This window comes from Triticum aestivum, chromosome 3D, assembly GCF_018294505.1.
Source record: "Triticum aestivum cultivar Chinese Spring chromosome 3D, IWGSC CS RefSeq v2.1, whole genome shotgun sequence".
Taxonomy (NCBI): Eukaryota; Viridiplantae; Streptophyta; class Magnoliopsida; order Poales; family Poaceae; genus Triticum; species Triticum aestivum.
Genome location: NC_057802.1, coordinates 539,006,650 through 539,015,147, shown reverse-complemented (window position 1 = coordinate 539,015,147; position 8,498 = coordinate 539,006,650). Strand labels below are relative to the sequence as shown.

Below are 8,498 nucleotides of genomic sequence, written 5' to 3'. Positions count from 1 at the left end.
TGGGGCGGCTAGATCGAGCCGGTCGCGGCCAGATCTGGCTTCCCCGGTTTCTGCTGCGGGGGTCTGCAGCGGCACGGGTGCTCGAACGTCGGGGCGGCGGCCCCGAACCTCTTCGATCTCTGGGCGGCGCGGCCGTGGGCGGGCGGTGACTCTCGTCGGCTGCGTGGGCGGCGGCGGAGCTGCTGTGGTTTGGCGTCTCTGCTGCGGCGGGAGGTGGTGCAGCTCGGCGAGATTCGGGCATGGCTCCTCCTTCCTCTGGCGGGGTCGGCTGGTCGGTGGAGACGGCGGTGTGCGCCCAGGACCCGGCAGCACGGCTGCTGCTGGCCGGCGGGTCGCGCGGGACGGCCTCAGCTGGGACGGGCGCGGGCGCTGGCGGGAGATTCCCTTCGGTGCTCTGCGGTGCAGGTTTGGGGGCGGTTGGTGGCCGGCTGGTTAGGGCTCGCGGTGGTTGAGCATCTCCGGGAGAAATCCTTCTCCGGCCTCTACCGGATCCGGCGACGGCGACGCCCACGGGCGCCGCACTCTTTCTTGGAAGCGTCGTTTTGGTGTGGTGCTTCTCCCCGCAGCCTTGCCTCCGAAGGGAATCCTCAGATCCGCGGGATCGGGCGATGAAGGCGTCTCCACGTCTTCTTTCTCCTTGGGGGCATCGTCTCAGAGCCGGCTACAACTGGAGACAGGTGGAAGGCGGCATCTTCGCCGCGGTGGATGGCGGCATCTTCTCTGCAAACGCAAAGGAGCCTGCACCGGAGTTTAATTTGGTTACTGTGAAACCATGCACCGAAGGTACCGGTGTGTGTGAAACAGTTGGAGTCTGGCCAGCTTTTTTAGGTTACTGATTATCCATGTCGCTGAACTACCAATGCCAGTGGTTCAGTGCTGTACCATACTGTACCGGTGTGTGTGGTCCAATTAACGTCGGTTGCAGATTAATAAGCCTTAATAACTTGATCTACTCCTCTCAAAGTATCTGTCTCTACTACCTTCCTGTGGTCCGCACTGCCGGTAACCTAGTACGCGTGCACTCACTAACACGAGATTATATTGAACCTGTGTTAAGGGACCAGTAGCCATGGCACATATGCTCACTCCACTCCATGCATGGACCATGGACCAGGCACGCCACCATGCATGCTGTACTATACTGTTACTCAACTTGGCGAGACGAATTAGATACTGGTGGCAGCCAGCACGTACTACGTTGGGTCGTAGTTTGTTAATTGTGTTGACGATATGTTTATGCTAGCCCTGGTGTACTTGATTAGCAGTAGCTAGCAACGTGCGAGCGAGTACCGAAGGACGCTGCAATTTTGTTTTGCTCAATTCAACTCTTGGCGCACCTTGGTTCGCACTGACGATCTTGTTTTATATGCGTGTCATTGCTTACGAATCAAGGCTGATTGATTTGCTGGATTAGTATAAGACATGCGTAATTGGCTATTTATTTGGCCGTCGATCCGGGACGGGCGCCAAGACGCATGCAGGTAGTACCAAACAATAGTAGTACTAGTGCCACTACCAAGACCCGGTGCTACGTAGAAAGAAAATGTTTGCTCTTTGCATATTCGATTTCCGCAAATCAAATTAACGTCAAGTAGAGGCTGTAGAGCTGCACCGGCCTATCTCTCCGATTCAACAGAAAGGAAGCACAGAAATACTTTAGTAGGTGAAAAGCACTTTAGTTACCAGGAATAGGAATCGTAAATAGGATAAATAATTCCAACATGAGATATGATGGGTTCCAGATCTTTGCTACTTGTGTTGGAAATGTTTTTCTTATATTTGTACGTACGTGCAACTGGTTATATGCACAGCTCGTGGACCTTTCTTCCCTTCTCGAATCCGTGTGCGCAAAACTATGGCACTGTATATACATGCCAGGCCCGTCGATGGCCAAGGCCAAATTGGCCGACCGCACAGGGCCGCAAAATTTGGGGGGCCCCAGTCCAGGAATATGTATGTATACACACACACACATATATATATATACCCAATAAAAAATGCATTCCTAGGCAGCCAGGCAGCCCATATACACGTACGCATGCAGTGCAGCCCTCCAGCCCGTAGTTTCTCTAACCCCCATCGCTTAGCAGTTTTAGCATCCGATCTAATCCCAATGACCTAATCGATCAGCGCTTGTGAACGACGAGAAGGCAAGGCACACAGGGGCGACGGCGGCTGGGCGCCTGGGTGACGGCAATAGAGCAAGGCAACGGCAGCAGAGCAAACACGTCAGTTCAGCCTTTCGTACGCGGCCGCCGGCCACCGAAGCCCCACGGCGGATCATTCATCCCTCGCCGGCGTAATTCCTTGTAGACAAAACCCTATTTTTATTTTGCCAGCGTAGGCATTAGGCGGTAAACTATTTTTTGTTAAACAATATTTTCTAATATTTCATCTGGGTGAAGTCTTTATCTATTTTCTTAGCTATACAGTGCTACAATTTCTAGAGTTTGAATTGACTCAGATTACTTTTTGTTTCATTGAACAGAAATATTCATGCATCCAGGGAGGAAGTATGATTCTGGTGCTTCGAAGCGTAGGAAAAAACAAAAGCTAGAAGAAGATGCTCGGACCCAAAAGGGCGCTCTCGATATATTTGTTGTGAAAGAACCTCAAAGCAATTTTGAAAACCAAACTCCTGATGCTAATATTGATGATGCACATGGTGGTGATCCAGTAGAGGTTGAGGCTCACATTGCAGAATCTGATGAACATGATGATACTAACACTGTAGTCGAAGGTGATGATTCTATTCATGTTGATGAAGGTGATGATGCTAATATTGTTGCTGAAGGTAATGTTGCTGATAACATTAATAATTATGTTCAACCGGATATATTTGATCCAAGAACTTGGGATGCACTTGATCCTACAATGATTGATATTTTGGCGCAAAGTGGTCCTAAAAGAGACCCGGTCTATTGAGCATGGTCGTACAGACAAATTTGGTAGAAGGTTTTCTGCATTATCGTACACTAGAGTTCTCTCGAATGGAGAAAAGTGTGATAGAGAGTGGCTTGTGTACAGCAAAGATCTTGACAAAGTATTTTGTTTTTGCTGCAAATTATTTAGGAAGGGACATGTTAGAGGCCAATTAGCAAATGATGGCTTCAGTGACTGGCATCATCTTATCAGTAGACTCAAAGAGCATGAAAATGGCAAAGAACATGTCACAAATATGTGTACTTGGTATGACTTGCGATTCAGGTTGGAGAAGAATCAAACAATTGATAAAGTTGCTCAGCAAGAACTTGAAAAAGAAAGGGAGCATTGGAGAAAAGTTTTGCTCAGGATTCTTTTGATTGTGAAATTTCTTGCGGAACATAATATAGCATTTCGTGGCAGTAATAGCAAGGTGTACCAAGATAGCAATGGGAATTTCTTAGGATTGGTTCAAATGTTGGCTGAATTTGACCCAGTTATAAAAGAACATGTTGACCGCATCACAAATGATAAAATCCGTGATCATTATCTTGGTCCTTCCATCCAGAATGAACTAATAAATTTGCTCGCTGTTGCAATCAGGTCTGAAATCATTAGAAAGGTAAAAGAAGCAAAGTACTTCTCTGTTTTACTTGACTGTACTCCCGATGCAAGCCACCAAGAGCAGATGTCTTTGATAATTAGGTATGTTGATGCATCTTCTGGTTCTTTTTGCATTGAGGAATCATTCTTAGGTTTTTTGGATGTGAATGATACCACCGGGCAAGGATTGTTTGATGTTCTAAAAAATGAATTGAAAAGTCTTGACCTTGATATTGTTAATCTGAGAGGGCAGGGATATGATAATGGGTCAAATATGAAAGGAAGACATCAAGGGGTAAAAAGTAAAGTTTTGGAAATAAACCGGAGAGCTTTTTATTCGGCTTGTGGTTGCCATAGTCTAAATTTGACATTATGTGATATGGCAAAGTCTTGTCGTAAAGCATCTGATTTTTTTGGCATTATTCAACGCATCTACACAACATTTGCTAATTCTACTAAAAGATGGCAAATTCTCAAAAATAATATAACAGAAGTAACACTCAAGTCATTGTCAGCTACTCGTTGGGAGAGTCGTGTTGATAGTGTTAAGGCTATAAGGATTTAACTACCAGAAATAAGGGAGGCTTTACTACAAGTGGCTGAAAATGATAAAGATCCATCGACAAGTAGTGAAGCTCAATCATTGGCAGAAAATGATCTTTGTGGCTTTGAATTCTTAGTGTCAATAATCATATGGTATGAAATATTATCAGCTATTAATTTGATCAGCAAAGAGTTGCAGTCAAAGGATATGCTTATTGATATCGCAATTGAGTCTGTAAAGGGCTTGATTTCCTTCTTCACCAAGTACAGAGAATCTGGCTTTTCAAAAGCATTGGAAGATGCAAAAAAAATTGCAATGGAGATGGATATTGATCCAGAGTTCCGCACCAAGCGTCAAATCAAGAGGAAAAGGCAATTTGATGAGGGTGCAGATGATCCATCTATTGTTTCACAATCGGCAGAGGAGTCATTTAGGGTCAATTATTTTCTGCATATTGTTGATCAGGCTATAGTTTCACTTAACACGAGATTTCAACAGTATGAAGGGTATGAAAAAATATTTGGTTTCTTGTTTAGTTCAGATAGGCTGCGATCCTTGGATGATAAGAGTTTGTTGGCTGCTTGTGTTAATCTTGAAGGTGCACTTAAGAGTGGAGAAAATAAAGATATTGATGGACTTGAGTTGTGTTGCGAGCTACTTTTTCTCCAAGACTCACTTCAGAAATCTATGGGCCCACTTGATATTCTGAATTTTTTGAAGAAGCGCTCCTTAATCTATCCTAATGTTGTTATTGCATACAGAATTTTGTTAACCATTCCTGTGACGGTTGCATCCGCAGAAAGGAGCTTTTCTAAACTCAAGTTGTTGAAATCCTACTTGCGTTCTACTATGTCACAAGAAAGACTCAATGGATTGGCAACTATAGCACTTGAAAATGATATCTTGGAGAAGATTAATTATGAAGATTTGATCGAAGATTTTATTTCAAGAAATACTAGAAGAATGTTGCTTTTTGGTAGAAAATGAGGTCAGTTTAGAAGTTTACTGCTTTAGCACCATGTTTACTATTTTACCATGAATATTTGATATATTTCCTAAATATTGTACCAAAGCAGACATATTTGAAGTTAAATAATTAAGGAGAGTATGCTTTACTTACATTGGTTCTTCAACTATATGGTTTAAAAAAAATTAGGGCCCTATTTTGATTTTTGTCCCGGGCCTCCAAATTTCTGGAGACGGCCCTGATACATGCCAAAAATATATACGAGAATCCAAAGAGATACATCAGCTTAGATATGAGGATCCAAAGTGTATGCAGTTTCATATACATGTGTATCCACTTATTTTCCAAAAAATATGAGTATCACTTGTTCTATTTAACCTAACCAAAGTGTACAGGCATCATGTGAGGAACAAGTTGTGACTATTCAACAGATCAAGTACACGATTATCTAGGGCTTTCGGGCTGGTTCAAGTTGACATACTATGCTACATTTAGGATGGAAACACGGAGATATGTACAAATCGGTTGGTATCACGGCACGGGGCTATGCCTAATCAGGGTCGTTAGCTCCACCTCCACTCGGGAGGAAGGTGGTATGCTATGCTGAAGACCTGTCAGTGATGCATCTGCATTAGGTGCTACAGGCCCAAAGTTCTTCAACATTCAGAAAAAAATGCAGTTCTATCGGAATACACGATATTATAGTGCATCCTACTGGAAGTCTGGAACCACTCCCGTTCGCCTGATGAGCAGCAAATTTGGTTGAGTTTCTTACACCCAAATTCAGTGTGATTTTCCTACGTCAGTTTTCAGCGTGACCTGTGCATGCACTGAGATCTCCTAATCCTGGCGCATCGACAAATTTACATGTCGCTATAACTCTGACGTATGTGCTCTGAGTCCGGTCCAGATCACCAGGATTCGACGGGATCTCTCTCTCTCTCTCTCTCTCTCTCTCTCTCTCTCTCTCTCTCTCTCTTCATTGAGAGTGTGGTCTGGTTGCTAACCTGGTAACTAAGGCCCTGTTCGGAAGTACTCCAGCTTCAGCAAATTCACAACTCCAGCTTTATGCGCCAGCTTCCAGCTTCTGGCGAGGAGCTGCGCGCGTTCGGAGGCTGTGGCCAGCTTCTCCATCGCTGCATGGGCTGCTCTATTTTATTTTGTTGTTTTGAGCTTTGCATGCCCTGCTGGCTGGTTCATACGGCAGCCCAGGAGAAAGTGAATAGAATCGGTATGCAACTTTAGCGGTGGCAATTCCTATGTAATTTCGATGAACTCCACGGTTTGGGCTTCGCGGAGCTGGATTTCCCCTGCTCCATCGATTGCGCTACGTGAGTCGTCCGCTTCGTGGAGCTGGCTCCACGGAGCCGAGGCGTTCGGCCCAGCTCCTCGCGCGGAGCTGGCGGAGCGCGGAGCTGGAGAGCTTCCGAACAGCTCCTAACTATCTATAAAAGGAGTATAGCTTTTCCAAGGGCGGTGTCCAGTCTTTTTAGTTGGAACAAATATAGTCTGCAGTTCATCCTCTTGATCACCTTAATTTTTGGAGAATTCTGGTGTTATGGTATTATAAGATATCCTTCTCTAGATTGTAGTAGTGGTTCTTTTTTGTTGTTATTATACGTAAAAGCAGATTCTAATTTTGGCAGAACCTATATATGCAATGTGTAGTGTAGGTGAACCACTTGGTGTGGTGTGACATAATGCCATCAGGAAGCTTCTGACGAATGCAATCAGCCAACTACTCGGCAGCATAATCTGATCAAATAGATAATAATTTGCTATAGCTCCTGTGGGTCCTACGGGCTATCAAAAACAGAAGAAAAACACGAGCCAGCTAACTACTTCGCTTAACAAAACTAGCTACTTGACAACCATCATATATGTAAGAGATGCATCACACGCACCATAAATCAAATATTTTGCCGTGTTTGCTATTGCTAGGTCACCGGCTTTTTCACTTGTCACAATTGATTCTCCGCAACACTTTCAGTGGATAGCAATGCTCACACAATGGCGATAGTGTTGTCACTTTCAGTTTCAGAAAAAATTGAGCAACAACTAAAATCATCAAAATTCATTGAATTTCAGTGATTCTGATTTCATTTCGGCCAAGAGCTGAAACTTTCACTTCAATTCAACACATTTTATAAAACTTGAATACTTTTTGAAAATATTTTAAATTTTTGTGTACTACTGAAATTGCTGAAATATTTTGGTCGAAAGATAAATATTTCAGTGTCAACTAAAATCACTTAATTTTAGTGGATTTCACCAAAATCTCACTAAAGGTGAAAACTAATGTTGGCATGAGATGTAGTCACTAGTCCATCAATGGAAGAGGGCAGAACAAAGGGTGTCACATGTACAAGACACCGTCAACACATCACAGAGTGGTACTAGAGGCATAACCGAGCATGTAGACCACACCAAAGTAATTGGGAAAGCGTCGACGACACAATAATGAACGTGATGTTAGATGGAATGCTTGATCCGGTAGCAGTGGCCAGAAAGCAATAATGTAGATATAGTGGTAGGATTTTACCCAAGGAAGAAGAACAAACAAAGGCCAAAATCGACTTCTTTGGGAAACAACAAATCTTTGTGGTATAAAAGGTCACATATTTCACATAAGCATACCCTCACTACACAACCAACAATACTATGTGGCGCTATGGTTTGTGTCTAGCGCTTTATGGCTGAACTAACAAAGAAGTCGAAACCAATGACATGACACATGTAGTTGTTTCTCCACTACCAATGTCATGATGAAACAGATTAGACCATGACACGGTTTCGTTTTAATCTATAAAAACTAAGAGAGCTATTGGAGGACTTTGATTTACAGTGAAAGACAAAAACTACTTGAACGCAAAATATCATCATCATCGACTACTCTAACCAAACTGATTTCCTGGTAGGTCTTTCACTATCTAGAGGAGAAGTTGCGACCGTTGAAGTTTGGCCAACACTAATTTAGACGAACAATCTGACCTAGTTAATTACCTATACAAAGTCATCAAATAGAGGAAACTGAAACTAGTATGAATGAGAAAGAACCATGATAAACTTGAAGTTACATCAAGATTGATACCACAAGTGACATGACACCCAAGATAAAGAGAAAGAGCATGTTAACTAGGTGATGGCCCTCAAGCCCTCAACGTTCGACTTTTTTCCTTGATGACAGAATCGAGCGATGTATGCACTTGCTACTGAAAATCATATAGTTGTACCCACAAGTGCCTTAGAAGTGCAATTTCATCTGGACCTTTGGTGGCACTTACAAAGAAGTCGACCAAACAAAAAAAGCATGCCGTCTAAGGGAGCAATGAACTGACGGGTACCCCTCCGCGTGATTCCAAGTGGACGGCATGGGGAGCGCCCCGGCGTGCCACGAGGTGTGTGATGGGCGCACCGCCGGGGACACATTTTTTTATTTTCTGGACGTGATTTTGGTTTTTT

General features: G+C 43.7%; 1 pseudogene; it reads left to right on the top strand.

The window, feature by feature from the left end:
* Nucleotides 1-239: 239 nt before the first annotated feature.
* Nucleotides 240-5,056, top strand: LOC123076467 (zinc finger MYM-type protein 1-like; annotated as a pseudogene).
* The last annotated feature ends 3,442 nt before the right edge of the window (nt 5,057-8,498 follow it).